Here is a 27,001-nt window from a genome sequence, read left to right as displayed (position 1 = left end):
ATTTTAGTCAACTTTCAAATCATTGTCCATATCAATAGATAAAAGCAGCAGTGTTAAATTTTTCTTTTACAATATCTCCAATTTTCTCTGAAGTATCTCTAAAATTCTTAAAAAACAAAACAGCTACACAGTGCATTTTAGATATTTTTTTTTCCTCCTAGCCTTCCCCCTGATTTCACTTGGATCTATGGGCAATATCTGATAAGTTGGCTCCCACAAGTAACTTTAAATAATATTAAGAAATGAAATAGTTTATTTTATAAATAGGTCATTAAATATCTGCCATCATAATAGTGTATTATTAAATATTACTAACAACCAGATTTTTATTTTTACAAGAAGCCTTCTGTAAATTTACCCCAAATGTTATCTGTCTATGGCTCAGGTCATCCTTACATAAAGTGTAATATAAAAATAAAATTATTCCATTTTAATTTTTAAAATACTCTGAAGGGAGAAAATTGAAAACATAGGCCACAGACCCTAGGTCTCAAATATCTTCTCTTGACAATCTCATTTCCAAGTCCTTTCATCCTTTACCCGTTAATGAACTTTTGGATATCCATGTAATGGAGAGAAGTAATCATATGGAGCATTCAAAGTTCTGAATGCTTTGAGAACTGTAAACACTTAAGAGGCAAAGATACGGCTCTTTCTCTATTCAACACTGAAATTAATACATGAGTATTTAGATCTCAATTTTACCTTCTACTTATGTTGTGACTGAAATATCCCTGGACTGAATTAAAATCAGTCTGCATTAATTAAATGACAACAAAATGTTGAGGGCCTTCGTCTTGGTGACAGGCATTCTATAGATGCATTTCCTTAAGCACCCAGAATCATGCCTGGTGGCAGACACAAATCATTCTAGGGTCCATTTATATTTACACACATTACTCACAAAGAATACAATGCATATATACTTTGGAGCAAATAACCTACAGGACTAAAGATGTGTGATTTCAAACTGTGTTAGGAAGGGCCACCATGAGGGATCATCAAGTGCGAGCTAAACATGATTGGTCTTTGGATCTCTTCTGAAGTCTGTAATGAGATTTCATTGATGCTGAAATAACGTTTTAAACCTCATGTTCCACTCAATATAGTTTTCTTGGAAAAGCATTGTAAAAATACCACCTTCCAGTCTTACTTGCTTCTGTGTTTAAGTAAACTGTTTTTATCCCAGTTTGTAACCAAGGCTGCACATAAAAGAAAGAAGGAAATCCATTATGAGTCTGAAACAGGTAATTCTACATGTGTTCTAAATCATCTAATGTAGAAACAGCTACATCGTTACTGAGCAGCCACCACGGTAGCCCTGGGAGTGAAAAAACATCTCTCTGGGGCCCTGATGCCTCACAGAAGAGACCTAGAGAGAGCAGCTCAGAGATGAGTTGCTGAAATTTGAAAATGTAATTGGGTTGTTTTTTTTTTAATTTAATGGGTTTTAATTTGGTCTGACAAATGTTTCTTTTCCAATTATGAATATAGAATTTGACAAAAGCTCAAGCCAGGCATGGTGGCTCACACCTGTAATCCCAGCACTTTGGGAGGCCGAGGTGGGCGGATCATGAGGTTGAGAGATCGAGACCATCCTGGCCAACATGGTGAAACTCTGTCACTACTAAAAATTCAATAGTTAGCTGGGCGTGGTGGTGTGTGCCTGTAATCTCAGCTAGTCGGGAGGCTGAGGCAGGACAATCACTTGAACCTGGTTCAAGTGAGGTTGCAGTGAGCCGAGATCGTGCCATCGCACTCCAGCCTGGAGACAGAGCAAGACTCCATCAAAAAAAAAAAAATTTGCAAATCTTCGTTCAAATATGGTGTTTTTTTATTCTATGATTCTGCTCTTTAAAAATATGTAATGTATTTGTAAATTTAGATTATAATATTAATATGAAATTGAATATTATAAGGATATAGAAAAATATCCAGTAAAATACTTCTACAGTAGGATTAGCTAATGTAGAAAAGAATATTCTTCACAAAGCAAAAGAGGTTTAAGATAAAAGAACAATGATTTGAACAGGAATATTAAGTGTTTCTTAAATTAATTTTTTCATCATTCTTTTCTAGATCATCTATAAATAGCATGTATAAATAACAAAAGATTCTAATTAAATATGATGATCTAGCCCAATTTCCCCTCTAAATTTAGAAAGAAATATTCCACATGACAGCAGCTACCACCAATCAGTCGTCTTCCATCTTTGCAATCCTAGCACCCCACACTACAGCAATTTTGTAACTTGCGCATGTGACTCCCCTTCAATACCCTTACACATTCTGTTCCCTACAACTAGATCAGTCATAAATCTCACCTTTCCATCAAGGTCCACCTCAGGTTTGACATCTCAATAAGCTCTTATTTCATCTCTGCCTCCCACTCACCAAAACCAAATGGTAGTCATTTTCCCATCTCAAAACTCCATGTGCCTTTGTTCTCATCTCTCATCTAGTGTGTTGTGCTTTGTTTTTAAGCAAAGAATGAATTTGACCAAGAAACACAGAAACTCTACAGGGGTGAGTGAGAATACACTAACTGAAGAGTCTACATAAAAAGATCTGGGCTACACTGTCTATTAGTCTTTTGCTCAGATATGTGGAAGACCCGTACTGACATATGGGTCACCATAAGGAAGGATGGATGGCATAAGGAAGATGGCCAGCTGTTGCCACAATAATTAAGTAGACTCTGTCTACTATTTTCTATTAAACACTTCACCTCAGCAAAAGCAGCAAGATTGAAGCCTTATTTCTAAATATGATCAGTTCTAGGCAAAAAAAAAAAAAAAAAAAAAAAAAAAAACAGTGGTCAAAATCATGGCCTTCTGCCATTTTTTTGTCGTGTCTCCTTTCTCCAGTCAACCTTTCACCATAATCACACCACCACAAGGGTCTCTCACTGGATACCCCTTGAAGATCATCATATCCAGCCAGAAGTCCACTTCCCCAAACCTTCCCTGCATCCTCTCTACACTCACTGAACTCTAAACCCCTCCCTCATGGGCGACTTGTTTGTTAATTTGATAAAAAGAACTTCAGGTGAAAGCTTGCTAAAGATGAGCTCATGTTTTGTCCATTCATAGTAACATACCATATCCACTCCCAAGGTGTAATCTAGATGAGTGACCCATTGTATGTGGGCTTCGAATTACATGATAAGAACATATATTTTTAGCAATTTAAAGTCTTACTGTAGTATGATCTATAGTTTCTATAATTCAGTCCTTTTAAACAAGAGCCCAAAGGCCATTACTGCTCCTTCTGCTGCTCTCCAAGGAGCAGGAGCATTTAGTGTAAAAGGGAGACCTGTTTAGGCTCTACCTACTCAGATGTGGGATAAAGACCAGAACCATACAGAATGGCTACACAAAGATTTTGCCAATACTTCAGGAAATGAGAAAATGGCAAGGGCAAAAATTGTTAAATTCCAACTCAGTAAGATCTAAAATCTTCAAAATGAGTTTGCAAAACTTTTGTGCAACACATGGAAGAATCTATTTCAGAAGACTTCTAGAACAATTAAGAAGGACGGCCAGGAAAAGATTACCTATTGGAGCAACTTTTTAATACCAATAAATTTAGTTTGCCTTAGCAGCAGATGCCTTCACGACCTTATACGAATTGTGATATTTAAATGAACAAACATACACACCATTTTTATTGCTGTTCCTACAAACTTCTATTTTGTTTAAGTTTTCAGTCTTACCATCCGTAGTTTTTTATACACCACAGTCCTTTTCACAAGCATGCCACAGGCACACAGGTTTAGGGAAGATTACTTATTTCCAGACAGGTCTATATCCCAGCCCCACCTAATCACACCACTCAGCAAATACCTGGACTGACTACGTGAAGTCTAGACGGGCTTCCAAGGGGCAGCTGAGAAAATGCAAAATTGCTCTCAGTTAGCATGCTGCAACTAAACCCACCATCTTCCTCCCTGGCTTATGAAAAAAATGCCCTTTCTCCAACTGTATACTATTCCTCACTCTTAAAATATTTTGTTTTTGGTAAGTAGGAGAAGAAATACAACCTGTTCTTAATAATTAAATGTGAGTATTGTGCTATTACATTTTCCAGGCAGATCTACAAACATTCCACCCTTTCATTTTTCTGAACAACACTATTAAGTTAGATATTATTCTTATTTTATAAGTGAGCCTTCCATCCCGCAGCTAGAGTTGAGGTTAGGGTCGGGCCTTCGGATTCAGTGCCTTTTCCATTATGTTCTTCCGCTCTCCCTTATTCAAATGTTTGTTGCTCTGTACATATTTTGCTACATAAGTTTTAATTATAACATCTGAATAGGAGGAAGGCACTCTGTTTCTTTTTTTACAGCACATAGCATAGTTTTAACTAATATTTCTAAATAAAATGTGTATTTGCCAAAATCAGTGACATGATGTTTCTTTTAGATAAGAAATATGTCTATAGATTAGCCAGTGAAATCCGTTAACAAGTTTTCAAGCAAAGGAAGCAAAAAAGGAAGTGGACCTATTCAGTGCTATCCAGAGGCAAGGATATAGTCTGTCTTAACTCTTTTGATCTTCATGGCAACACCATGAGTGGGTTATTATATTTTATACATGAGAAACCGGAGTTTCAAAGAAGTTAAGTGTCTTACCCAATACATGAAATACGTGGCGGAAATGGGATTTAAACTTAAGTCTGTCTGACTCCAGAGCTTGTAGTCCTCCCACTAAGCCATCATACCTTTCTACAGGGTGGCCTCTCTGGTAAACTCTAAGAGAAGGAAATTTACTTTGCACAAAAAATTCAGTCTAAGCCTATCCTGATTAAAAGGTCGTGGTCTGTCCCTGTTCAGACAGTAAATTCCAGACAAAGTGCATGTGCACTGAGCACTAACTGTGTGTTTCATCCTGGAGATTCTCTGCAATAACAAGAGTTCCTTTGGGGAAAGTTCAGTTCTTTAGCCACCCTGGCACAGTCTGGGATGACTCAGGTCAGACTACAAAGGCTCCAAACAATCCCTTCTAAACAAGATCTTAAGAATGTCAATGACTAAGGTACAATTGTTCTCAGATGACCTTGGGTGGGGGCCATGATCACTCACAGTATGAAAAATTAAGTGATATAAGACGGGGAAAGTTAAGGTGAGGAGTTTTACTGCTTTCAGGATCCAAAAAGAAATTTTTAAAATGTGCCAACAGACTACAGCATAACCTGATAAACGGCAATCCTCTCTCAAATCTTACTTTTTCCTCTTTTTGTTGAAGAAAATGGAAGATAAGACTTGAGTGAAGTTACCCTCTGAAGCCCTACAGGAAGTGTTTATTTTGTCTTATGTATAAAACCATAACTAGTATCCAAAAGAACTTGATGTCCCTGTTAAGAATGAAAAAGACCATGGTAAACAGCTGGCGGGAGCTGATAGCATGTCGCACCGTGTGCATTCTTTACCAGCCCCTTGAATTGCTCATTTCAAAAAGGAGAAAACATTTCCTGCCTCAGTGCATAACAGGGAAAGGCGAATGGTCTGGAATGACCTCACAAGATTTAAGCAGTTTGCCAAAGAACTTAAACAGAATTTGCTCAAAGCTTCAATCAACTGAACATTTGCCATACTATTTCAAAAATGTCTGCATTCACAAGAAAGAAATGTCTGCATTCAGAAGAAAGAAAAATCCTCACCATGAGACATATTCTCAGTAAGAAATCATTACAACCACTGAAAATGTTTTCATTGTTAATATGTACAAATGATAATATCCGAATTTTTGGTGTTTCTCCAATTTCCCTTACTCCTATCCAACTATAACTTTGTGAAAGCAAAGACTATAATTTACTAATGTATGGGATCTTTGTAGAATTTAACATATTTATGCATTTACTCCCTCAACAAACAATTGTGCTTAACATTGTACAAACACTGGAGATACAAAGACATTTGATCTATAGATCAAATGTTTCTTGAGCATTTGCTGTGTTTCTGGCACTGAGCTAGAAAATGGGCTTATAACTGTGAAGCAGACAGTCAACTGTCCTATCTTCATGGAGCTATCAGTCCAGTTCAGTGGGTCATAATCCTGGCTGTGAATCAGAATCACCAGGGAGCTTTATTAAATAGACCACTGACCATGCCTGACCTAACACCAATTAAATCAAAGTCAAGACATGATTACAATATACTATGATAAACGTAATGACTGAGAAAAATAAAGAGATATTTTGAGAGCACATAGAAAGTACATACAACTCAGATTCAGGGCTAAGTAGAATGTTTTAAATAATGATTTATCAGTTAGCCTAGGAAATAAAGGGAAGTAAGGGAGATGGAAGCGTTCTGGACAAAAGAGGTATGAGATTCAAAGGCAGAGAGGCCCATTTCTGGGGTAGTACCGTGATGTCACTGCTTCTGATGTCATATAGCATGCAAGGAGAGAAAGACCACCAAAGAGACGGGATAAGTATGTAGGGGCCAGAGCAAGAAAACCCCAGATTCTCACACTGAGGAGGAGGTATTTATTCCTGAAAAAAATTGAAGCTTTGGAGGAAATTTAAACAAGAAACGTATGTGATATGACCCATTATTTTACTTCTTTACTCTCAGGCCATGGACACGTATATTTTGCAGATCTAGAAGCAATAATACAGAAATTCCAAATTGAATCATCTCTTAATCCCTGAAGAAAATCAATCATTTGATCCGCTAAAGCGATCTGTCATTATTCCACTTAAATTCATGCCCGGCTTTCTCTGTTACCCTTCCAGCAAAATCAGTCATTTGTCTTGCTCCTAAGACTTTCTCAAGCCCAATCCCTGAGTGATGCTGGGGACACTTAACACCCCTGTTCCCAGGAAGAGGAGAAAGCAGTGGGGTATGGAAGGCATAATTTGAGCTTTGTGCACAGTCCTCCAGTGGAAAGGGAAACTAAGTATCCCAAAGTTGTTTTTAAAGCATTTTGTCAGCTTGCTTACCTGATAAGGCAAGAAAGTGGATCATTTATTTTCCTGGGAAATGATGGTAATTTAAACTTTTGCTTCAGAGTGTCCTGTAATTGCCTTCTGGGTTTCATGAAGCCCAAAACATGTTTTTGTTATTTATATCCCCTTATTTTTCCCCACTATTCATAAAGCAGTGAAAAACAGTTCTTACAACTAAGGGAAAATTCAAGTACAGTACCTGCTTGTTTGACTCAATATTTTGATTTGATTTAAAAATCAATAATTTATTTTAACTAAATGACAGACATTTTATTCCTATGTACAAAGAACTCAGAAATTCCACCCTACCTCCCACATCCCGTTTGGTCACACGAGAGATAATGGCTGCATTGACAAGAACTATTTCCAGTTCCTGTCAAGGGTCATTTCAGAAAGAAAGCTCAAGCAAAAGCCTCACACTATTATTTTTATTTTAGAACATTTAAAAATAAATAACCAGTTATTGGTCTCAAGGGTCTTCTTGTTTCTGCAAATGAAAACCTTGGGAGAAAGTAGTTTTATGCTGGTGAAGCATCAGGTTGGTCAGATTAAAAGGGACCAAAGAGAACAGCCCAAACCCAAATCCTATTCCTCTGGAGCTACAAGTCAGATGCTGGGTTTTTTTTCCCATTTGGTTTTCCTAGTGGCCTTATGGGGTCAATCATATGAGATGAATACTCACATGAGACAAATTTAGGTTTTAATTTCCTTTTAAGAGGAGCCAGACAACAGCATGCCACATCTTTTAACATCAGTACTAATAGCAGATACGAGTTGATGCCTTACTCTGTTCTAGGCACCATGCCAAATGTTTTACATACCTCTTTTTCTTTAGCTTATACAATAAACCCATCCCAAGAGCCTTATGTACATCCCACTGATAGGAAAAGAGACACAGCCAATAAATGGCACAAAAGAGATTAGAATCCATTTTTTAGACACAAAATTGAGAGCTCACAACCACTATGTATTTGTTTCTCTGTCATTAAACTGATTTTCCATGCAAATCATTGTCTTTCAGTATTCATATGATGCATATGTGACAAAGGCCCCAAGTAATGAACTGCTGCTCTCTGACTCATTACATACACATTTGTGGTCTTTAGCTATGTATCACAAAGCTGCAGAACGGTATTTACAACTTCAGCGAGGCTCTAGCAGTTGACCATGAGCCAGCTGCAAGTCACCTGGCCTTACAAAACAATTCAAAGTCATATGCTCGTGTAGCTCTTTCCAGCCAGGAAATGGAAATAGAGTATTATTGATGGTATATTTGTTTTAGATTTGTTAGCCCTGAGATAGATTGTCTGCTGAAATATTTATTCTTTTCTTCCTTGATAGTATCATTCCTGCTACTCTTGATACAGTTAGCATATTACCACTGAAAATTACTTTTTGTTCTCTTAATTCTACCTTCTGCTATTCTAACACAGTGGTAAAAAAAAAAAAAAAAAAAAAAAAAAAAAGTAAAAAACAAAACTGTCACGTTTTTCATTCTATTGTCCATTCTCTGACATTTCTAGTTCAAGTCAATGTTGGCAATCATTCTTAATAGCCTCAATAATAACCCTTATTCAAGGATTTGAGAAAACAATGTGTGGAATCAGAGGAGCAATGTGTGGTATAGGGGGAGCAGTCTGTATTGTAGAGTAAGACTGGTTTAAACACTGGTGCCTATGCTTAACCTCTACAGTCCATGAGATTCTTATTTGTAAAACTTGAAAATTAATGCTTACTATGAAGAGTTGTTAAAAGGATTAAATATAAGATATCTGAGGGCCAATAATTTTACATGTTTAAAATAAATGACACTTTATAAATGACAATACTTATAGTCCTGTCCTTAAAGACTGTTTTAAAACTATTTTCTTTTAAGAAATAGATTTTTAAAATTAAACAATGTCAAATATATTAGTGTCCAGTACAATAATAAAATCCTTTTAAGCAGGAACCTTAAGTGATAGCTTTATCTCTGCCATATTCATCTAGTCCAGTCCTGATAAACATCACAAGGAATAAGTGGGTAGGGTATAGAGTTTTAAAAATATAATTAAGAGCCTCCTTTTATGCAAATGTTTCTGTGACTATGAATTCCATGAAGATACTTTTTAAAACTTCATTTTTTTCTTACATCATTTCTGACTATTGCGTGTAAAATCTTTTACATCGTTGTCATGAGAGTGCCAGCAAATGTTCATGAACATCACAGCGGCCTCGACTATGAACTTCTGGGTGAAGAGGCGTCATGGTATCGTGGTCATGACACATGAATGGAAATCACACTTGAGTCTGAATTCTAGCTCTGACATATAAAGTGGTTTGATCTTCCTGAACTGTTTCCTTATCCATATGCTGTAAATATGATAGCTATAGTTGCCAGTATTAAGGACAATGATGCTGATGAAGGTGTACACATAGTAGGTGCTCAATAAGTGTGTTTTTTCCTCTAATCTCTCTATTTGTCTTGATATACCTATTATTTGCACTTATTAGGTTAATTTGATTGAATCAATATTGTATCAATATATGAGATAAAAACACTTTACAAAATCCAGCTAAGCACAATAACCTTTTATTATAAGTAAGAAAATACGCCTCTTCTCACTTCATTTTCCAACTGGTCTATGAGTGCAGATATGCACACATCCATCTGTGGACACACATCACAGACACATGCTGACATGCAAATTGCTTAATCTTGTTCCAGTTAATAACAAAAAGAAGAGCCTGGCAGCAGCACTACAAACACACTTTTGTTTAGTGCTCCCCAGTGCCCCAGATAGCTGAGTGAAATACTTTATGGTTTAGTTGTTGCTGGACAGCAAAGCCATTTCGAGTGTTGCAGTGGGAACTGCAGTTTTCCAGTGGACATATAATCAGCCATGTCAGAAAATAAGAAGCCCTTATCTAACTTACAATTCAAAAGACATTGTGATATCCTCCTGAGGTCAGTATCTGGTTACATGATTCCCAACAGAAACATAAAATCCTTATGATTAAGAATGATTAAGAAAGCAACGTACAATATACAAGAATCGCCAGATTTCATAGGCCACTCCAGACCCATTCTGCTTTCTGTGGGAAAAAACAAAAACAAAGTAAATTCTTTTATATCTTTCTCAGACAGGAAATTTCATGATGACAAAGTTAAAAAAAATTGTAAGGAAAAAGCAAAACAAGAAATTTCAGTGATGCAACTTATTTATTCTTAAATCTATTTCCCTGATCTACTGTTACACTGGAAACCATTAGCAGGTGCCTTAAATTTCCAAGAGTTTTGAATGTGTGAATCTTGTTAGGTTGCCAAATAATTACCTTTGTTTACTAATTACCAGTTTCAGGATCTTTAGCAATAAATTTTGCTGGTAATGAAGAACCACTTACTACACACATGCACGCACACACACACACACACACACACACACACACACACACACACACACACACACACACACACACACACACACACACACACACCCCTGGGGGACCTTTTACAGCATGAGGCTATTAATAGGCAGATAGCCTCTGTTTTATGAGACTCTGCCACCCAATTGATGATGTTGACCCACTGCTCTTTCATATTATGCTTGTAAATACTTGAAATGGAAATCTTGGGATCATAGATGAAACATCACAAGGTAAAAACATTGCAAGGTTAAAAACTTCATGTGTCTCAATTAGAAATTATTCTGCTTGGTTGATATTTTCCATTTGAAACTTTTTTTTAAGGAGTCCTGGTTTCTCTGAGGTTTTGCTCAGGAGGCTAAAATGTTATGTCTAACAGAAAGCTGCTTTAACTCTTCTCCCTTTCTGTTTCATAGTTGAAACAGAATTTACATTGTGAGGCATATCCAGGCCTTGCCCTAAAGACAAACAAAACGTTGAATCCTCCAAAAGTTGACTATGTGATCTATGCCACTGGAGGCAAACTATAAGTAATACATTACATGTTGAATCCACTTAAGAGAGAACTAAAAGTATAATTAAACAGCTTGAGAGGTTGTTTAAAAATGTTGTCTATTTCCTAATGAAAATTTAGCCCAGGCTACAAGTCATTATTACTCCGAAGATCAAAGACTTGAAGATTAAGCCCCCCTTTTGTTGACAGAGGTCTTCTCACAGCAGAATCAAGAATGTTGGTAGGGAAATCTACACAGTAATTTCCTATACTGCACATAACTCAGTAGAGAAACAGTTTGTCCCAACAAGATCACCATTATATTTTTTTAAGAAGAGCAAAAAATAGTAATAAAATAGTTAAATAAAAATGGAGTGCCTCAAATTATCAGGACTGTTTGAGAAACTTGATCGTGTAATATTTTACATAAAGAGTCAGTTTGCATTTTGGGGGCCTTTTCAAAGACTGAATTTGTTTTCCCTTTATTTCATGTCATGCCACTCTATCTTTATTTAAGGTACTTAACCAACCTTTATCTCATTCATCACTTTAGAGACCAGCAATTGGGGCTGGGCTCAGCTGAGGAGTTCTGGTCAGAGTTAGACTTACTTATGCATCTGCAATCAGTTTCTGGTGGTCAAGTGCTGGCTGGTCAAGGATGGCATGGTGGGCAGAGTAGTGACCATTCTTCCCCTCTACACACACACACACACACACACACACATAGATGCACACACACACACGGTCCACATTCTAATCCCTGGAATCTGTGGATATACTACCTTACATGGCAAAGGGGGGTTAAATTTGCAGATGAGATTAAGATTGCTAATCAGTTGATCTGAAAATAACATTACTCTGGATTATTTGGGTGGGCTCAGTGTAATAATAAGGTCCTTAGAAGTGCCAGAGAGAGTCAGAAGAGGACAGAGTGATATGATGTGAGAAAGACTCCACCTGCTTCTGCTGGCTTTGAAGAGAAAGGAAGAGGTTATAAAATCAAGGAATGTGGGCAGCCTGTAGAAGCTAGAAAAGATTAAAAAATAAAAAAGGGATTCTCCCCTAGAACCTCCCTCTGAAAAAGAACACAACCCAGGTGACACATGATTTTAGCCCAGTGAGACCTGTGTTGGACTTCTGCCTTACAGAACTGTAAGATGATAAACTGTAAGATGATAAATTGGTGGTGATTTTAGCCACTAAATTTGTAGTAGTTTGTTATAGCAGCCACAGAAAACTAACACTGATGATCTCATCTGGGACAATTAGTCTCTGCTCCACATGGTCTCTCAACTTCCAGGGCAGCAGGGGGCCTGTTTGCATGAAAAGTGAGCAGGTTCCAAAAGAATGAATAGACAGAATGGAAGACTTGTTGTTATCTAAGTCCAGAATTGGCACACCATCATTTATGCCATGTTCTATTGGCAGAAATTCACGAGGCTCATCAAGATTTAAGGAGAGGGGAAATAAACCCCACCCCTTACTGAAAGGAACTACTAAGTAGCTCAAATAAAAGAGGGAAGGATTGAGTAGAGTTTTGCAAGAAATCTACCACAAAGACTAAAATGTTCACATGCAGTTCACATCTCACTTTTATTAGTTTTTAGGAATTGGGTTTAAAATTTGAACAACAGGATTATCTTGAAGATAAGAATAGTATACTCTATACTTTGAAAACAATGTATCAGTTTTGAATTGCAGTAACCTTCCTTTAAAAGTTTAATAGTATTTTTTTTCCATTTAAATTTACACTATTCAGGTTGTTCAGTTTATCCAGTTATCTAAAGCAGTGTTGTCCAACAGCAATAGAATGGGAATCACATACATAATTTTAAAATTTTGGTAGCCACATTTTAGGAAGTAAAAAGAAACATTATTCTACTCTCTAACTCCATGGGTTTATTTTTTTAGCTCTTGAATCTGAGTAAGAACATGCAATATTTGCCTTTCTGTGCCTGGCTTATTTCACTTAATGTCCTCCAGTTCCATCCATGTTTTTGCAAATGACAAGATTTCATTCTTTTTCTTAATGGCTGAGTAATATTTCATTGTGTATATGTACCACACATTTTCTTTATCCCTTCATTCATCAACAGACATTTAGGTTGATTTCACATTTTGGCTATTGTGAATAGTGCTGCAATAAACATAGGTGTTCAGATATCTCTTTGATATACTGAGTTCCTTTCATTTGTGTATATACCCAGCAATGCGATTGCTAGATCATATGGTAGTTCCATTTTTAGTATTTTGAGGAACCTCCATACTGTTTTCCATAGTGGCCAGTACTAATTTACACTCCTACCAACAGTGTAGAAGCATTCCAATTTCTCAACATACTCACTGGCATCTGTTATTTTTCGACTTTTTGATAAAAGCTGCTTTCACTACGGTGAGATGATATTTCACCGTGATTTTGATTTACATTTCCCTGATGATTAATGCTGTTGAGCATTCTTTCATATGTCTCTTGGCCATTTGCACGTCTTCTTTTGAGAAATATGTGTTTGGATCTTTTGCCTATTTTTTAATCAGATTATTTAGTTTTGCTATTGAGTTGCTTGAGTTCTTTGGGGTTGGTTAATGGCTACAAAAACATAATTAGATAGAAAGAATAGATCTAGTGTTCAGTGGAACAATAAGGCAGCTACAGTTAAAAATAATTTATTGCATATTTCAAAATAAATATAGGAGGAGTGGAATTTGAATTTCCTAACACAAACAAATGATATATATTTGAGGTGATAGCTATCCCAATTACCCTGATTAGATCACCACACTTTATTTGCTTGTATCAAAATATCACATGTACCCCATTAACATGTACAACTATTATGTATCCATGAAAATTTTTTTAAAATAAAAAGGAAAAATTTATTTTAAAAAAGTAAAAAAAAACAGGTGAAATAAATTTTAATAGCATATTTTTATTTAACCCAGAATATCTAAATAAATATTGTCATTTAACATGCAATCAGCATGAAAATATTGATGAGATGTTTGACATTGTTTTTTTCATGTTCAGTCTTCAAAATCCAGTATGCGTTGTATGCTTACAGCACATCTCAACTTACATCAGACTCATTTCAAGTGCTCAATAGTCCCATGTGGCTAGTTGCCAGACAGAGTGTAAAAGAGTCAAGGAAAGTTGCAGGCAAAATTATAAGTTGCTCTTAATGCTCTTCTCTCTTTTCTTGATTCAGACACCTTCCTGCTTCCCGTTTCGGGCCCCCCAGTGTTTTGCTGTCCATACCCTGGTTCCAGGAAAGCAGAAGAGCACATGGTGTGGAAGTGCATTCTGATTCAGACAGCCCTGGATGTGAAATCCAAAATACCATTCACTAGACTTTGTAACATAATGTAATCTGAGCTTCAGATTGCTCATCAATACCTATCTCACTACTCATCACAGAGTTTTTTTAAAGTCCAAGTGCACTGACAGACAGAAAGGCATTTAGCACAGTGCTTGGCACAATAAAGGCACTGTAAAGAAGCTACTACTAGTTTTGCTTTTTAAATCATGTCTGCCAGATGAAAACAATGCCCAGTATTAAAAACTAGATTGCTTTTGGAGTTTCAGGAACCAGTCACAAGCTCTAGTGGGTATTCATTCAGGAGAGGATAATGAATCAGGGATTTAAACAGATGATGGAGGAAAGGTGTGCTAGACAGCAAGATATCCTGTGAGATTCCTGACACTCCTAAATTCTTCTCTCCTGATAGTATAAAAGGAAAATTAAGAAATCATATTTTGCTGGGCATGGTGGCTTGCACCTGTAATCTCAGCAATTTGGGAGGTCAAAGCAGGCAGATTGCTTGAGCCCAGGAGTTTGAGACCAGCCTGGGCAATATGGCAAAGCCCTGTTTCTACAAAAAATAAAGAAATTAATCAGGCATGATGGTATTTGCTTGTGGTCCCACCTACTTGGGAGGCTGAGGTGGGAGAATCACCTGAACCTGGGAAGGTCAAGGCTGCTGTGAGCTGTGATCGTGCCACTGTACTCCAGCCTGGTGACAGAGTGAGAGATCCTGTCTCCAAAAAAAAAAAATCATATTTCAAGACTTCATTCAAGATAAAATCATTTCCAGTTATTCTATTATGATAACATTTTAAAAATCAGAGTATGAATATGGAGTAAACAATAAATTTGGTTTTCATTTTTCTTTCAAGCCAAGAAGCAACTGACTTTCCAAAACTGGACAAACTGTAATATGCTTAAATATGGAAATGAAAATCGGGACAAAGGACAAATTCATTGATGATTTACAGTTGTTTGGAGCCCTTACAGTTTTTCCCACAAGCTAGACAAATCTTAATACAGTTACATGATACCAGCATAGTTCATACTGTCTTAGTGAATCACTGCACCTCCAAAATGAAGAAAAATATACAATTATTAGCTTCCCAGAAACTTAAGAAAATGTTGGCAAATTCAATGAAATATTCACTTTGTGAGTCAGTCAGGGTGTTCTCTGATATTTCCAAGGCGTACAGAAGCAGCAGCAAACATATTATCTTTGGCCTTCACCCCATGTGACTGGGCACCATGCAGGTATCTGACAAATGAGAGAGGACACAGATGAGGAGTAGGAGAGATGTGTTCATGAGCTAACTGGGTGGTTGGTTGGACACTGGAACATCCTTTAAGTCACCAGGTGTATTAGTCTCCTCAGGATGCTATAACAAAGTACCACAAACTTGGTGGCTTAAAAACAACAGGAATTTATTGTCTTACAGCTTTGGATGCTAGAAGGTACAAAACCAGGGTATCAGCTTGGGTATATGCACCCTCTGAAACCTATAAGAAAATCCTTCCTCGCCTCTTCCTAGCTTCTGGTGGCTTGCAGCTGCGTAAGTCCAATCTCTGTCTTTGTCATCACACGGCATTCTCCCTGTGTATATTTTCACACAGCCATCTTCTTATAAGGACTCCAGTCATACTGAATTAGGAACCAATCCTACTCAAGTATGGCCTCTTCTAAACTACAGGCATACCTCAAAGATACTGAGGGTTTGGTTCCAGACCACCACAATAAAGTGAATATTGCAATAAAACAAGTCACACAATTTTTTGGGTTTCCTGGTGTGTATAAAAGTTATGTTTGCACTATGCTGCAGTCTATTAAGTATGCAATAGCACTATGTCTAAGAAAACCAACGTACATACTTTAATTTAAAAATACTTAATTGCTAAAATGTGCTTATGATCATCTGAGACTTCAGCGAGCGGTAATCTCTTTGCTGGTGGAGGGTCTTACCTCTATGTTGATGGATGCTGACTGATTAGGGTAGTGGTTGCTGAAAGTTGGAGCGACTGTGGTAATTTCTTAAAATAAGACAACAATGAAGCTTGCTTCATCAATAACCTGCACACCAAGTTTGCCACTGTTCATGAAAGACTTCTCTGCAGCATGGGATGCTGTTTGATAGCATTTACCCAGAGTAGAACTTTCAAAATTGCAGTCAGTCCTCTCAAACCCTACCACTGCTTTATCAACTAAGTTTATGTAATATTCTAAATCCCTTGTTGTCATTTCAACAATGTTCACACCATCTTCACCAGGAGTAGATTCCATCTCAAGAAACCACTTTCTTTGCTCATCCATAAGAAGTAACTCCTCATCCATTAAAGTTTTACCATGAGATTGCAGCAATTCAGTCACATCTTCAGGCTCCACTTCCAATTCGAGTTATTTTGCTATTTCCATTACATCTGCAGTTAGTTACTTCATCTACTGAAGTCTTGAATCTTTCAAAGTCATCTATGAGGGTTGGAACCAACTTCTTCCAAACTCCTGTTAATGTTGGTATTTTGACCTTCTCTCATGAATCATGAATGTTCTAAATGGCATCTAAAATGAATTCATTCCAGAGGTTTGCAATTTACTTTTTCCAGATCCATCAGAGGAATCACTATGGCAGCTATTGCCTTACAAAATGAATGTCTTACAAAAGTCAATATTTTTCCTTGATCCATCAGCTGCAAAAGAGATGTTGTTAGTAGGCATGAAAACAACATTAATCTCCTTGTACATCTCCATCAGAGCTCTTGGGTGACAGGTGCATTCTCAATAAGCAGTAATATTTTGAAAGCAATCTTTTTTCTGGGCAGTAGTTAAAATATTCAGTAAACTATGTTGTGTGAACATTGCACTATGATCTAAGTTTTATCATTCAAGTTATAGAACACAAGTAGAGTACACTTAGCATAATTCGTGAGGACCCCAGGGTTTTCAGAATGGTAAATGAGTACTGGCCTCAACTTCAAGTCACCAGATGCATTATTCCCTAATGAGAGAGTTAGATTGCCCCTTGATGTTTTGAAGCCAGGCACTGACTTTTCTTCTCTAGCTATGAACGTACAAGATGGTATCTTCTTGCAATGGAAAGCTGTTTCCTTTACATTGAAAATCTGTTGTCTAGTATAGCCACCTTCATCAATGATCTTAGCTAGATCTTCTGGATAACTTGCTGCAGCTTCTACATTAGCACTTGCTGCTTCACTTTGCACTTTTATGTTACAGAGACAGCTTCTTTCTTTAAACCTTATGAACCAACCTCTGCTAGTTTCCAAATTTTTTTCTGCAGCTTCTTCACCTTTCTCAGCCTTCATAGAATTGAAGAGAGTTAGGACCTTGGTCTGAATTAGGCTTTGGCTTAAAGGAAGGTTGTGGCTGGTTTGATCATCTATCCAGACCCCTAAAACTTTCTCCATATCATCAATAAGGCTTTTTCACTGTCTTTTTTTTTTTTTTTTTTATTGCTGAGTAGTCATTTATTGTATACATGTACCATAGTTTGTTTACATTTTTAATTCATTCCCCAGTTGAGGGATCTTTGGGTTATTTCCAGGTTTTGATGATTATGAATAAGGCATCAATAAACATTCACATAGAAGTTTTTTTGTACAAACATAGGTTTTCATTATATTTGTATAAGTATCTAGAAGTGGAATAACTAGATCATATTGTAAGTGTATATTTAACTTTAAAAGAAACTGTTAAACTGTTTTCCAAAGTGACTGTATTATTCTGCACTCTCACCAGCAATGTGTAAGAGTTCCAGTTACTCCACATCCTCACTAGCACTTGGTATCCTCAGTTTTGGGGTGTGTGTGTGTGTGTGTGTGTGTGTGTATGTGTATGTAGTCATGTTAATAGGTATGTATTAGTATCTCATTGTAGTTTTACTTATATTTCCCTAATGACTAGTAATGTTGAACATCTCTTGATGTGCTTTTTCGGACATCTGTATATCTTATTGGGTGAAGTGAATCCTCACATATTTTTGTGATTAAAAAAAGGTTTTCTTGGCCGGGAGTGGTGGCTTACGCCTGTAATCCCAGCACTTTGGGAGGCCGAGGCGGGTGGATCACCCGAGGTCGGGAGTTTGAAACCAGCCTGACCAACATGGAGAAACTCTGTCTCTAATAAAAATACAAAATTAGCCGGGCATGGCGGCGCATGCCTGTAATCCCAGCCACTGGGAGGCTGAGGCAGGAGCCCTCGAACCCGGGAGGTGGAGGTTGTGGTAAGCCGAGATCGTGCCATTGCACTCCAGCCTGGGCAACAAGAGTGAATTCCACCTCAAAAAAATAAATAAATAAATAAATAAAAGAAAATAAGGTTTTCTTACTTCTGCATTTTGAGAGTTCTTTGAATATGTGGGAAACAAGTCCTTTGTCAAACATTTTCCCCAGTCTTTGGCTCACCTTTCATTTCCTTACCCATATCTTTTGTAGGTAAATATTTTCAGTATTTGTTTAGTTTTTAGAGACAGGGTCTTGCTCTATTGCCTGGGCTGGAGTGCCGTGGCATGATCATAGCTCACTGCAGCTTTGAACTCCTGTGTTCAAGTGATACTCCTGCCTCAGCCTCTTGAGTAACTAGGACTACAGGCATGCGCCATCCACACCCAGCTAATTTTTTATTTAAAAAACTTTCTGGACAGATGTTATCTTGCTATGTAGCCCAAGCTGGTCTCGAAATCCCAGCCTCAAGTGATGTTCCCGCCTTGGCCTCCCAAAGTGCCGGGATTACAGGCATGAGCATGCCTGGCCAAGGTTTGTTTGTTTCTTTTTTGCATATAGATGTCCAGTTCCATCACTTGTTGAAAAGATCATCCAGGTGTGCTCAATGTAATCACAAGGGTCCTTACGAAAAATGCAGGAGGGTCAGAGTCAGAGAAGGAGATGCAATGACAGAACCAGAGATTGGAGTGATGTCCTTGCTGAAAGGGGCCAAGAACTGTCTTATCTTTCATGTGTTCACTGGAGTAGCTGGAGTAGCGCCTTCAATTTCCTTCAATAATTTTTCTTTTGCATTCACAACTTGGTTCACTGTTTGGCACAAGAGACCTAGCTCTTGGCCTCTCTTGGCTTTGTACATGCCTTCCTCACTTAGCTTAATCATTTCTAGCTTTTGATCAAAAGTGAGAGACATGAGACTCTTCCTTTCACTTGAACACTTAGAAGCCACTGTAGTATCACTAATTGCTCTAGTTTTAATATTGTTGTGTCTAAGGGAATCAGGAGGCCCAAGGAGAGGGAGCAAGATGGGGAGCTGGTCATTGGAGCAGTGAGAATACACAAGATTTATTGATTAAGTTTGCCATGTTATATGGGCATGGTTTGTGGCACTCCAAAACAATTACAGCGGTAACATCAAAGGTCACTGATGACAGATCACCATAACAGATATAATAACAATGAAAAAAATTTGAAATATTGCAAGAATTACCGAAATGTGACACAGAGACATGAAATGAGCAGATGCAGTTGGAAAAATGGTGCCGATATACTTGCTTTATCGCAGGGTTGCCACAGACTTTCAATTTGTAAAAAATGCAATATCTGTGAAGTTCAATAAGGCAAAGGTCAATAAAACAAAGTATGTCTGCAATTATATCTGCAATGCCCCTATCTCCAAATAAGGCTACACTTTGAGGTACTGAGGATTAGAACATATATATATGAGAGGGGACAGGATCCCACCTACAATCCCACAATCCCACTGGGATTTGAACAAAATGGTTGAGAAACAATATTGTATAGTGGTTTAAACATGGACTCTCGAATGCTTATCAGCTTGGATGAACACAGGTGAATTCCAGTCCTAGGTTCGCTGCTTAGCTGTGTGACTTCAAGCAACTTCCTTTAATCCAGGTGCCTCCATTTTTTCTAACTACACAATGGAGGTCACAGTAGAAACTAACTTACAAGGTTATGGTGAGGATGAAGTAAATATATAAAATGCTAAACTAAACAGTGCCTACCGCATAGGAATATTATAAAAGTGGTTGCTAATTATTATTATTGTTATCTTTCTTGTGTATTGCAGCATAGCTACTCACAACTATTCCTACCCAAATTTGAAGTTCTATTCCTCACAGAGGCAGCTATGCTACCATTCTGTTTTGTCTTGTTTTTGGTCTTTATTGCATAGTTATTTTTCTTTTGAAATTAAATGACTCTTCTGTCTCTTATGCTTAGGGCATGTAAACAGATAAACTTTCTGAAGAGGAATTTGGCCACACATATCAAAACCTATAAAAAAAAATGTTTACAGCATTGGATCCAGTCATTTTATTTCTATGAATTTATGCTAAATAGATAATTCGAGGACAAAATTCTGTTACTTGGGGTTTTTTTAAATAATAGTCATGATTATAATAATAAAAAGTTATTAAAAAGCTATTTTTGTAATAATTGACTTTTGAAAATCATGATAGCTTAATGTGATTGAATACTATTCCATTTTAAATTTTTATTTGAAATCATCTTTAACAAGAAACTATATTCACTACATATTGTTAAATAAAATAAGGACAAAACACTGCCTAAAGCGGCAATGCTCAACAGAATTTCTACAATGATGACAATGTTTTATATCCATGATACCTAAAATAGTAATCACTAGACATGTGGTAAACAAACACTTGGCTGGTGCACTAAAGAACTTTGTTTTAAACTTTATTTCATCCAGGCGTGGTGCCTCATGCCTGTAATCCCAGCACTTTGGGAGGCCGAGGTGGGTAGATCACAAGGTCAGGAGATCAAGACCATCCTGGCCAACATAGTAAAACCCCGTCTCTACTAAAAGTACAAAAATTAGCCAGGCATGGTGGTGCATGCCTGTAGTCCCAGCTACTCGGGAGGCTGAGGCAGGAGAATCATTTGAACCTGGGAGGCGGAGGTTGCAGGGATCCAAGATCGTGCCATTGCACTCCAGCCTCAGTGACAGAGCGAGACTCCATCTCAAAAAACAAAAACAACAACAAAAAAGCCCCCCCACCCAAAAAAAACACTTTATTTCATATTTATTAATTTAAATTTAAATAGTCAGATGTGTCTCATGACTACCATAATAAACAGTGAGGGTCTGTGGTGTCTTTTGTTTGTTGATTCCTCTGCCCTTTTCTCTTCACCTTCCTTTAAAGCCTCATCTTTCTCTGTGGTTCCCTATAGACCCCACATTGCCAGTGATGCTCACTATTCTCTATTTTTTTTACTAAGCATCACAGATAACCAACCTAATAAATGAATCTAATTCAAACCATAATGAAACTTAATGTGCTACTAGCTTTGTAAGTACTTGGAGTACTTGGAATTTAAGCAAAATTTGACCTACTGCCAAAATAGTCTCATGAAAATTTCATGCATGCAACTGAATATGGGGACAGAAAATTATTTTTGATGATCCAATAGAAGACCTTCCATCCTTCCTTTTTTTTTTTTTTTTTTTTGGGGGGGGACAGAGTCTTGCTCTGTCACCCAGGCTGGAGTGCAATGGTGTGATCTCAGCTCACTACAAACTCCGCCTCCCGGGTTCAAGCGATTCTCCTGCCTCAGCCTCCTGAGTAGCTGGGATTACAGGTACGTGTCACCACACCTAGCTAATTTTTGTATTTTTAGTAGAGACAGGGTTTCACCACGTTGGTCAGGCCGTTCTAGAACTCCTGACCTCGTGATCTGCCCACCTCGGCCTCCCAAAGTGCTGGGATTACAGGCGGAAGCCACTGCGCCTGGCCCCATCCTTACATTTTTAAACATCCAGTATTTCCCTGAGGGCAAGCCATTCCACGTATTTAGTGAGGACACTGAAGTGCTGAAATATGAAGAAAGAATGGAGCAACTGCAGCTTTGCTGAGTTTATTAGCTCTAGTGGCCTTGTCATGGATTCTGTAGTAGTTCTACATATAGGATCAAGTCATCTATGAACACAGATAGTTTTACTTCTTCCTTTCCCATTTGAATCCTTTCGTTTCTTTTTCTCATCTAATTGCTCTGGCTAGAACTTCCAGAACTACATTGGATAGCAGTGACAGCACTAGGGTCCTGTTCTGTTCCTGATTTTATGGGGAAAGTTTTAAGATTTTTGCTATTGAGTATGATATTAGCTGTGGGGTTTTAAAAAATAAATACCCTTTACCATGTTGAGGAAGTTCCTTTATATTTCTAGTTTTCTGAGAGGTTTTTTTTTGTTGTTTTTTTTTAATAATAAAAGGGTGTTGCACTTTGACAATGTGAATTACTTCCAGGTCATTAATATTCTGCAAACAGCACCCAGCATTGAGCTTTGCACAGTCAATAATTTAATAAGTGTTTGCTGAGTTAGACTGATTGAAAACAGCAAACACCAAAAACCTGGAATCACATGTTAAGAGACATTCTTTGAATAAATTATCCTTAGAGATTTATTTGGAAAGGTTGGCTTTTTTTTCCATCCAACACAAGCCATAGAATTCCCATAAGAGTAAAAAAAAAAAAAAATAGAGATGACCTCTTACACTAAATAAATTTTAAAATATGAGAAGCGTTAACTCTAACACCTAGTACCATTAGCAAATATAATTAAGAACACCCTCAATTTAAACAGGCTCAGTCATATGAGGGGAAGCCTATCTCAGGCCTTCTATAGAAAGGAGCATTTGCAGCCTCCGTAGACTATGCCAAATATAAAAGTTTCCTTGACAGCTCAATGTCAAATTTTAATATCTAACGGTTTCCTCTAATTAGATCACATGACATATATTTTTAAAGTCTATCAACAGTTGAGTAGCATTTTGCAGAGGGACTCTGTGGCTTCCACTAGAAGTCTACATTTTTCCTCCTAGGTGCATCTGTGGTCTCCCTTGCTAGGTATGATGGCCTCAGGTATGCTATTTTCCTTTCAGGCATCCTAACTGGACCTTGGTGATGAAAAACAAAAAAATTCACAGGGAACATGCAGTACTAAATAATATTTGTCACTGATGTGGTAGAAATAGAAAATTACACAAACAATTTGGGAATTATAGGTTCATCACCGCTGGGGTAAAAAGTTATAGACCATTTCTCACCCTCAATTATCCATTGGTTCCCTGTTGTGCCTAAGCCAAATACTTGGTTTCTTTGCATGCTTCTCTAACTTCTACTCGCCAAGATCTAACACTCTAGAAGGCCAGCCAGGAATGACACTGGCCAGGTTCTTGGTGAATACCTTTGAGGGCAATAATATATGTTTACATGTAACTCATAATTAATCACTAAACTTCCTTTTGGAAAACAAAAACATGTTTGGGGGTATATTTTACTCTCTGAGGGGCAAGAAATAATAGGATGGGAAGAGAGAAGCAGCAAGTAAGGGGGGATGATTGAAAACATTTGACTTGGCTTAAAATAAAAGTACATATTTCACACATATTTTTAAACCAACCCCAAAAGACAGCCTGACTTCGAACATGCTGAACAGGAAGCCATTTACTGTTGGAATGCTTGCTGAGGCCATCCAAAACACACACGTTTTTAATACCCCTGGGCTATCTAAAAAGGGTTAGGGTGAAAATATTTAATTTATATGTGCAATCCAGCTTCCTGTTTTATTTTTTTCTTCCTTGCCAACTCTGTTTTTCAAACTTTGTGAAAAATGATAGGAAACCCATTTCATTTTTCTCCCCGCCCTTTATTGACCCAGCTGTAAAGCCTGCCTCAATTTATAGGTCCTACCTGGCTTGAAGACCAAAGAAAGAGAAAGGTAAAGGCGGATGTTAAACTCTTCTGGTTACTGTGGCTAAAAAGGAATCCTGGGTGGGGGAAAGCTTGCCATGGTGTCGATATCAAGGGCAGGGGCTGTGGAAAAGGAGCTCGCCTTAGCTTTCAAAATGTGTGCATTCAGTAGTATGTGTTCAAAAAGGGTAAAAGGAAGCCTATAAAGCAGAGGGAGAAAAGAAACAATTTTCTGAGTATCAGATGAGTGACTGGAAACACCTGAATCCTATTAAATTTCAGAGTCTTGGTTATCAAAAGGAATTTTAACATATTTGGGAGGAGAAAAAAGATACAAGTAATTAAGAATTATAATTCAAGCAAAAGATTTCCCAAAACTTCATTTAACTATATTGGAGTGCTTTACACTTGGTTTAACATTGAAAGTATGTTCTTTTAGATTAAAATGATTTCCAGAAGCATGTACTTTACATAGAATACCTGTTACATAGTACTATATTTTGATTCCTTAGTATTATATCTTGATTCCTTGAGAATGCTGAGTCAATGTTCAATAAAACACTTGAAAGAAAATCTGAAACCAAATGGAAATCCAGCAAGTCTTAAGTTCAGATTTCAAAATTCTTGAACCCAATCTAATTTTCCCAGAAAGCTGACCATACTCTATGGAAATCCATCATAGGAAGGGTTTTCTAATTGAGCGGTTTCTTTCCAATACTTCAAGAGATGGGGGGAAACCTGTAAACACTTGAACCCAAGTAAGTATTTCCACACTGCCTCTTGAAGCTGTGGGTTGTTTTCTTTAAAAAAATTTTTTTTTACATTTAGGAGGCACACGTGCAGTTTTGTTACATGGATATATTGCATACTGGTAATGTCTGGGCTCTCAGTGTAGCCGTCACTGAATAGTGAACACTGTACCCAGTAAATAATTTTTCAACCCTCATCCTGCTCCCACCTTCCCACCTTTTAGAATCTCCAATGTCTATTATTCTACTGTATATGTCCATGTTTAGCTCCCATTTACAAGTGAGAACGTGCGGTGTTTGAATTTCTGTTTCTGCGTTATTTCACTTGGGATAAAGGCCTCCAGTTCCATCCATGTTACTGTGGAAGACATTATTTCATTCTTTTTTGTGGCTGAGTAGTATTCCACCGTGTGTGTGTGTATCACATATATATATATGTATATGTATATGTATAAATCACTTTTATATTGTCAAGGAAATATTCAACTTTATAGTAACACAGCACCTTATATCTTTATTAAGCCAGCTTTCAAGGCTTATAATCAATAAATGTGATAGCATCAATTTGTACTTTTGCATTTGGAAAAAAGTCAGACTTTCTATTAGCCTACAAATACTGTATGGCCACAGGTGCACACTGTAGCTGATGCTGTGCAGTTCCATTTGAGACTACATTACTGATTCTTATCCTTGTAATATATTTTCACCATGGCTTCTTTTAAGGAAGGTGACACAAATGTAAATTTCTGATATATTTTCAAGGTGAACTAACATGGATTATCAGTCTTGCTGCACAGTCTCAGCTCTGTGCCAGCCATCTATTATAATAATAAGACTGCTGCTATGAAACCCCCTGGAACAATTTTTACCATAAAATTATATCTCTTGGAATTATGGCCCATTGCAGTATTGTATCCAATCACCTGTGAATTGTGCCAACCAGTGGTATGCTGCTAAACCAGGTCTCTGGGTGAGACTGATTGTAGTCTTTGCTGATTTCTATGGTATAAGTGCTCCCATTATGGTCAATTTCAAGGTACCAATTTGATGATACCACTGAACACAGGTACAAACTGGATCTAGCATACCACTGAAACCAACCCATCTGAGACCCAACAGCATGTATCAGAAGGGGATACCCTCCCTTTCAGGTACACCTGCATTCTAGACACCTCATGTTCTTTCTATGTCTGGTGACCAACAAGCCAAAGAATCTTGAAGCCTGAGGCACTGGGATCAACTCTGGGTGGGCAGGTTCTCCACTCTACCTTGGAGAGTTTGGTCAACCTTTCTGACCTGTTCTGCTCCTATTTCTCCCACCCTGGATCTCCTTCTGTCATTGGCTCTGTCATCCAGTGATGCTCTGGTGGACCCCAGAGATGGGTGACAAGGGTCCTGCTTTCTTTCTTCACTTCCATTATACTCTTGCCCACTGGTGTTAAAATCTAACTCAATTTCCCTTATTCTTAAACCACCTTCTCCAGTTAATGACTCCAATTGCAGTTGACTCAGGCTTTGGCTACTGCAAAAAGCCCCCAAACCCTTTCCCCTGCTATTCCCCTCAGACAAGCTCCTCTAAACCCAGAGATTGGTGCTTGCTTGTGTTAGATTGGCATTTTTGCTATGCTTCCTGAATTTGGTTTTTTATAGGTTGCAATCTCATAGTTGAGACAGAAGGATCTACAGCTTGTCCTGTCTCCATTCTTTCCTTCTGCTAAGCCCAGTCCCTTAGGGCTCTCCGCTATTGCCTCATGGCAGTGTAACCTTCTGGAAGCCAGTCCTAATCAGCACTGAGTAGGACTGAATATTTTTTTCTGCCTAATATATTCACTCCTGATATTTTCAAATATAAAGGTCTCTTTAAGGTCAAGAAATTACTCAAACTCTTCCATGTGTAATGATAATTTTAATATGATTTTTATTGGGTAACAAAAATTACCATGATTAGAAGAATTTTATAACTAATTTATATTTTTGGTTCATAACAGCCCCCTCGTACATTTGAAAAGTAGTCCATTTATAACTAAATTAAACAATGCATCTGTTGCCTAGCATGGTACCGGTGCATAAGAGTACAGAATATGTCACTTCTGGTTATTATTGCTGACGTTGTTCTTATTCCAAACATAGGACCTCATATCCAGACCACTAAATGATCTTGTCTCTACTCTTATCACTCCATAACCCACGCAGCAGCAGGAGTAATCACTCTAAAACCCGAATTGGATCAAATCATAAAACACAAGTTTGTTTAAGCCTTCCAATGTTTTCCTTTAAATAATAATAAAATACCAGCACTTTGCCTAAGCTTACAAAGGTCTGCAAAGTCTGGCCCTTACTTTTCTAGCTTTCTTTCTGATCCTCAGATCAAGCATCCAACTTCCATAGGACCAATGCCCTTAGTCTCTTCCACC

General features: G+C 37.6%; 1 long non-coding RNA gene across 3 annotated transcripts in view; it reads right to left on the bottom strand.

Moving 5' to 3' along the window:
- LOC112133718 (uncharacterized) overlaps positions 1–27,001 on the bottom strand; it is a 114,333-nt gene that overhangs the window by 39,725 nt on the left and 47,607 nt on the right. Inside the window, exon 1 of one of the 3 annotated variants that reach the window (XR_010140347.1) lies at positions 9,978–13,636. The exons of the other annotated variants lie outside the window; for them this stretch is intronic. This is a non-coding gene — a long non-coding RNA (uncharacterized LOC112133718). Of the gene's footprint in view, positions 1–9,977; positions 13,637–27,001 lie in introns of those variants that run through there. 3 annotated transcript variants of the gene reach the window in all.

Source organism: Pongo abelii, chromosome 5, assembly GCF_028885655.2.
Source record: "Pongo abelii isolate AG06213 chromosome 5, NHGRI_mPonAbe1-v2.0_pri, whole genome shotgun sequence".
In the NCBI taxonomy this organism is placed as follows: Eukaryota; Metazoa; Chordata; class Mammalia; order Primates; family Hominidae; genus Pongo; species Pongo abelii.
Note: the sequence above shows the minus strand (reverse complement) of the source record. Positions and strands in the feature narration are given on the sequence as shown.